Here is a 7367-nt window from a genome sequence, read left to right as displayed (position 1 = left end):
GATACTAATGAATGTTAGGCATGGTTACATAATACACTAAAGAGAAGATCAATGTGGGCTGTGATCCTAGTTCTACAAATTTTTTTGGCAAATGCAGAACGTAAAAACTATTTGTTTTTATTACTTGCATGCAAATGCTGTCAGGGCAAACACAAAAAGATGCACTTCAAGGCTCTAAGGTTTTTACTTCACTTCTCATTTAAAAAATGATTGACAGTCAATTTCAAACAACATGACTTTAGCAAAACGACTGAAACACACACCCATCCTCTCGGCACATTGTGTACCAGATGGAAATCATCAACTTTTCCATTCGTGCATGCACAGTCACTTTCTCTATCCAAGTATATTTGAGATGCATTATTTCAAACTGTGAATAATGCACAGCTAAACTGTTGTCTTGTTCACCACAAGATGCAATCGCATCACCAAATACCTCTGGAAATTGAGACTATTTTTTAAAACAGAGGTGCTATGTGTGTGAATGTTTTCCTTAGAATGTGGTGCTGTCTCTGGGCAAAGCTGACCTATAAACCACAATGTAACTAAAGGCTTCTGTGAGGCCCCTTACTACCCACTCACTGACAGAAGCCTAAACTTTACATCATCATGAAAACATGAGTCAGATAGTGTCTGTGTGTATGCTTCTCTTCATACTGTGAGCCCTTTATCAAGCTGACACTATTTATTTACTGTATATAGTGTTATAGTATTTAGTATACTAAACTATTTATATTACCGGATATTTACATCTTACACCTAATTTATATACATACACTCTTTTAGTTTACACTGCCCCAACAAACACAAAGAAATACCAAGAAACATCAAATTAAATTTTTTTGGATGAGTGTGTTAATCTGTTGTAGTTGGTTGGAGCAGTGTGAAAACATAAGAGTTATGCCTGTTACGCTTGAGTAACGAGGCAGACGAGGAGATGCGGATCCAAACGCAGTTGAACTTTATTAAATGAACAACACAGGAAAAACACAAAGGAACAACCCACGATGGGGAAATGAAACATAAACTGAATAAGCTGACCAAGGTAGACACGAACAGGGAACTCGGGAAGGAAAGATACACCAGGTTAACATCAAACAACGATCGACAAAGACTGAACAAAGACACGGGGTATAAATACACAAACAAGGGAAAAAGGGGCCAATGAACGAACAGAACTCAAACAAGATAATAAGGTGATTAACAGAAGCAAACGGCAAACTAATGAGGGCAGGTGAAAACAATGACAGGGAACACGAACGCTAACAGAGGACTATGGAGTTACATAAGGGACTAAAGTGAAAACTAAGAAGTGCAAAAGTGACAAGATGGAAAACAAGAGGGCAACAGTGAAACAAGACAGGGTAACCGTTACAATGCCATTCAAACAGAACTTGCTCTTGTTCTATAAAAAGCTAGATGCAGTGCAAAGTATAAAACAGAACGCATGTGTCCCAGATGCATATTAAAAGTTGAAGTTCTTTAACTTGAAGCTGCTTCTAAAAAGAATTTGACGCTCCAGCACAACACTGAGAGATGTGGTGCAATGGTTAAAAATATCCATCTAGTTCAGGTTTACATAAAAAAAACTATAATAAAAAAACTGTGTAATTACACAAAAAGTGTGTTTGTTCTGAATGGCCCTAAAGGAATTGTTCATCCAAAAAAAAATTATTCTCTCATCATTTACTCACTCTCATGCCATCCCAGATGTGTATAACATTTTCTTTCTTCTGCTGAACACAAATATTTTTAGTAGGATATCTTAGCCCTGTGGGTCCATACATTGCAAGTCAACAGGGTCCAAAACATATAAAGGTAGCATATAAGGAATGCCTATGACTCCAGTGGTTTAATCCATGTCTTATGAAGTGATATTATAGGTGAGGGTGAGAAACATATCAATATTTTTGAAGTCCTTTTTTTCCAATAAAGTTAAGGTTGGCAATTCATATTCTTTGTGCATATCTATTTATCATAAAAAAGGACTTAAATCACTGATATATAATATAGAACAGGATTGCTCATGACGTAATAATAGTGAAGCCACTGCGCGTGAACAGTGAACAGTGAACAGTGAAGCTATGGTGACTCTACCAACTTGGAGGAATACACAGCAACAGTGACCCGCTACATCAGCAAGTGCATTGATGATGTCACCTTCTCCAAGACCATCACCACATGCTCCAACCAGAAGCCGTGGATGACTGCGGAGGTGCGAGCGCTGCTGAGGAGCAGGCGACAAGGCTTCCCTAAGAACAGCGAGGGCCAAACTGTCCCGGGCCATCAGAGAGGCAAAGCGCGCACACGCCCAGAGAATCCACAGTCACTTCCAGGACAGCAGCGACACGCGGTCCATGTGGCAGGGCATCCAGGCCATCACCAACTATAGGACAACATCAGTTGCCTGTGACAAAGATGCCAGAATGACGTGGTGGCGAGGAAGACCACCCTTCCTGCCAGGTGCTCTGTCTTACCACGGCTGATGTAGAGTCAACCCACAGAAGGCTCCTGGACCAGACAACATTCCTGGCAGAGTGCTAAGAGGATGTGCAGACCAGCTGGCAGATGTTCTTACCGACATCTTCAACATCTCTCTGAGCAGCGCCGTCGTTCCAACGTCCTTCAAGGCCACCACCATCGTCCCCATGCCAAAGAAGTCTTCAGTGTCCTGCCTCAATGACTACCATCCCTTCGCACTCACACCCATCATCATGAAGTGCTTCGAGAGGCACATTAAGACCCAGCTGCCCCCTCACTAGACCCACTGCAGTTTGCATATCGTCCAAACTGATCAACAGACGAAGCCATTGCCACCACCCTCCATCTGGCCCTCACCCACCTAGATAAAAAGGACTCATACGTTCGAATGCTGTTCATAGACTTCAGCTCAGCATTCAACACAATCATTCCTCAGCACCTGATTGGAAAGCTGAACCTGCTGGGCCTGGACACCTCCCTCAGCAACTGGATCCTGGACTTCCTGACTGGGAGACCTCAGACAGTCCGGATCGAAACAGCATCTCCACCACCACACTGAGCACTGGGGCCCCCCAGGGCTGTGTGGTCAGTCCACTACTGTTCACTCTGCTGACTCACGACTGTGCAGCAATGCACAGCTCGAACCACATCATTAAGTTCGCCGATGACACGACCGTGGTGGGTCTCATCAGCAAGAACGACGAGTCAGCATACAGAGAGGAGGTGGACAAAACAAAAGAGATGGTTGTTGTCTTTAGGAGAGCACAGAGTGACCGCTGAACATTGTGACCGCTGGTGGAGAACCTCACCTGGTCCCTCAACACCAGCTCTATTACCAAGAAAGCCCAGCAGTGTCTCCACTTTCTTTGAAGGCTGAGAAAAGCTCATCTCCCACCCCCCATCCTAACTACATTCTATAGAGGGACTATTGAGAGCATCCTGAGCAGCTGCATCACTGCCTGGATTGGGACTTGCACCGTTTCGGACCGCAAAGCCCTGCAGAGGATAGTGAGGACAGCTGAGAAGATCATCGGGGTCTCTCTTCCCTCCATCAAAGACATTTACAAAAAACACTGTATCCGCAAAGCAACCAGCATTGTCTTGTTTCACTGTGTACTGTACTAACTGTATATGGTTGAACAACAATAAAAACCACTTGACTTGACTTGACTTGATATTGCAATGCCCCTATTGACTTAATAAGAAACCGTCTAATTTGAGTGAGTAAACATTAGTCATTCAATCACCGATTCTGAAATCTGCATGTACATCCCTACAATGCAAACGTTCCTACACATGTAATTATTTATTAATTTAAAGTTACACATTTTTCCTGTTTCTTGAAAGCCCAAGAGAATTATGTATATCTGTATAAAACAGTATCCACCTCTAACAAACTTCATCAGCGAACATATCAGCTGAATGTAAACATGTTCACTGAAACCGAGGTAAGATACAAACAGACATTTTCAGACTTATTTATTGTGATCTAAGTGTTTGTTCAGAGTTACTTGTTTTATGTTTTCATCAAAAAGTGCCTTGTACTCGAAAAAAGAGCATGTGCTCTCTCTCCCTCCAGAGGCCTCTAAACTTGGTTAAAAACTTTGCGGTCGAGGCTCACCTTCGTAAGAGGGCAAGCCACCCCAGCAGCTCCCTGACTTGGTCCTTTTACCTACGAGTATGAGGCGGGGTCGGTTAGCACTGGGGGCGATATGGGGACATCAATGGGAGCTTCTCCGCCGGGTATTCCCCCACGGACCTCCCATACCCTGTAACGCTCGTATGTGCTGACCGAGTTCTGGAGCGAGTTTGCCGGTACGTCTCAAGACGGGCCCGCAATCTTGTTTGGAGCTTGCGACGAAGATGAGTTATTGATCGTGGCATCAGAGTGCGGGCTCGTCATGTCTGACACTGAGGACTCGGCTGGACTCCCACCCTCGGGTCCGGCAGCTCAGTCGCAGCATGCTTGTCCGGGCAGCTGCGAGTGTCGGGCTGGAGTGGAACCCTTTGCCCGACGAAAGAACATCTTTCGTTTACGCAAATAATTTTATTTTTTAGTGTCCACTTGCAAGAATTGGCTTATGAAAACCCTTAGTTATAAATTTAAGTCTTTGTTCACTAAGGGTTTCTTTCTTGCAGTCGGCTGTAGTGCTGGTGTTGATTTCTGTTGCCAATTTCCTCTGACAGAGTCCTCTGTTTCGATTTAAGAATTTTGTAGCTATATGCTACTTGTCCACAGAGATGTGAAGCAATAAACTGTAAAACAAAGTTTTCATTATTGTAAATCCCATATTTACACTGACACTCTGAAGAATCCTTAACCATTTCAAGATTTTCTGAGTAGGTTTCCTTTTGACAGCTGTTTAACAGCATAGGAAGATGCTGGTAGTCCTTGAGATCACTTACTTGGTTGATAAAACATAAGACAAACACAGACACACATGCAGCGTGGCCGCGTTCATCTCTCTCAAACTGGCATCTCCGGCTCCCCTTATCTCGCTCTCCCACGGATCACCTGATTCAGCGCTGACCATCGTCCTCATGGCCTGGTCACGCACTCTTCCTCGTCACACTGTTATAATCCAAAATGGTGACTGTTAGAAGATTATCTCACGATGCGCCCAGATTAAACACAATGTTGTATGCACTAAATCTCTAGACTAGATATGCAGCAGTAAAAGGACAAAGGAAATGTAGATATTTGTCAGCAAAGTTGTGCACATTTTGCACTATTTGGTGTCCGAGAGCAGTATAACTTTGTGTATGCCCATATGTAGGAATGCACATCTGTATGTATTCACTGTATGTAGGCTTTTGTGAAAATAATATAAAGTTCAGGTAAAACAATTTGCACAGATGATGTCTCCATGGCATTACATTCTTTAGAACATTTTTCAAACTTTAGAAAAAATATGTATTTTTTAAGAATAGTCTGTACTCACGAAAAAACACTTCTTTAGAAAGTTCTTATAAATGTTCATCATGAATTGTATTTAGGAACATTCTTGTTATAATATTTCCAAAGACCTTTAATAAAATTGGTTAAATCATTCCAATAATTGCTCAATGATTTTATTACGCCACACCCTGTGTTTTTTTTTTTTTTTTGTTTGTTTTGTTTGTTACACCCATTTTACAGGTAATTCAACAATGCAGTCAATGATTCAAGAGCTTATTCTCAAGTAAGAAACTTTTGATCTTTGGGGAATTGCAGGTTTGAACAACCCCCCCCCTGCGTTATCTCCAACCATCTGTTACGATGTTGAGGTTGTTGGAGGTTGAGACTAGATTGGTCTGTTCTATGGAAACACCCTGCCCTTTTCCTTATTTTGATTTCTGTATTTTTTCCTACTTTGTAGCGGGACAGTACTTGTAAAGCGAAGATGGTGTAGCGTGTCTTTTACTGGAATTGGAGATTCGTCAACAACACCTCCACCCACTGGTTCGTACTCCCATGTAACATAAGGGTATAACAGCACAAAGTGGAATACCTTTTCTGCCCAACCCCCATCCACTGGTTCCTACCCCAGCCCCCCAAATGGCTAGCACACTGAAAAGCTCTGGCCAAGAGGAAGCATACCATTTGCCTAGCTAACCTTCTTATCATTTTAAGAGCTAAATGACTATATTGCCACTCTCTTTTGTAGAAAACAGACTCCAGTTCAGTTAAAGGAATAGCTGACCTACACACAGCTCTTTTCCAAACAACCACATCTGTCAAGCTCAAAAAAATTAATAAATAATAACAATAATTTAAGATAGGGCTGCAACGAACAATTATTTACATAATCGATTAATCTTTGATTATTTCTTCGATTAATCGATTAATCTGATAAAAAATATTTTTTTAACAGAAATGATAAAGAGCGTAAGGATTTGGCTCGATTTAGAGTATTGAATTCATGATTCTATTCTGTCAAAAAAACTTGAACAAAAAAACAAAGCTTGAATCATGAAGTTATGCTTGATTTTTTTATTATTATTATTACTTTCAGGACATATGAAAACCAGTGCCTTTCCTTTACTTGTAAGACTTAACAAAAATGACTGTTCATTAAAGTGTAAAAATATCCTTTGGGATGGATTGGGATAAAAAAAAAAATCAGCCCAGCAGAGAGCAATGGTGGCACCAAAACAGAAATATTAATAATTCTGATCAGCTGAAAAATTCATAATTGTGTTAAAGACATATGCTTGTACATTGTCACTGAGTATTTAAAATTAATATTGTAAGTTTTAAAATATTATTGTTACTGATTACATGTTTCTAAACCATTCTTTTTACAAATATGTGTATGCTTATCCAGTAAAATAAGGTTTGACATATATATTTACTAGTGATATCAGACATTAAATGTGGTATTCACAGGAGGACTTTCAAATATCAGTACTGTTAGCATTATTATACATTATATTCAGCATTATATACAGTTTAATATAGTACAATCATCTGTAAACATGGTGCAAGTTCACTCTAGCGCTGAATTGCATATTATCATCAAAAACACTTTAAAAACCAGCACACTTGGACCTCTGAGACATCAGTGTGACATCTATGAGCTACAAAATTTATAATTTTGGAACTGAAGTTGAGGTATGATGGTGCACAATTACTAACTGCAAAACACAGTTTGATTGACGTGGATGTGCATGCTCGCTTGCTCAGTGAAGTTTAAAAAAAAAAAAAACCTCTTTTGAAAAATACCTGGAATTACGCACCTGATTTTGAATTCGTAACATGTATACATTATAAAACATAGAAAATAGCAGTAAAATGGAATTCATGCACTGGAGAAAAACAACTCTTTGGAGCATCAAACAAACAAAACGTGCCCTCTGTCAAAGTTCCTGATGCAGCAACCGCTCCACATTCAAATATATGCTTA

This window comes from Xyrauchen texanus, chromosome 18 (genome assembly GCF_025860055.1).
Source record: "Xyrauchen texanus isolate HMW12.3.18 chromosome 18, RBS_HiC_50CHRs, whole genome shotgun sequence".
Classification (NCBI taxonomy): Eukaryota; Metazoa; Chordata; class Actinopteri; order Cypriniformes; family Catostomidae; genus Xyrauchen; species Xyrauchen texanus.
This window is presented reverse-complemented; position numbering follows the sequence as displayed.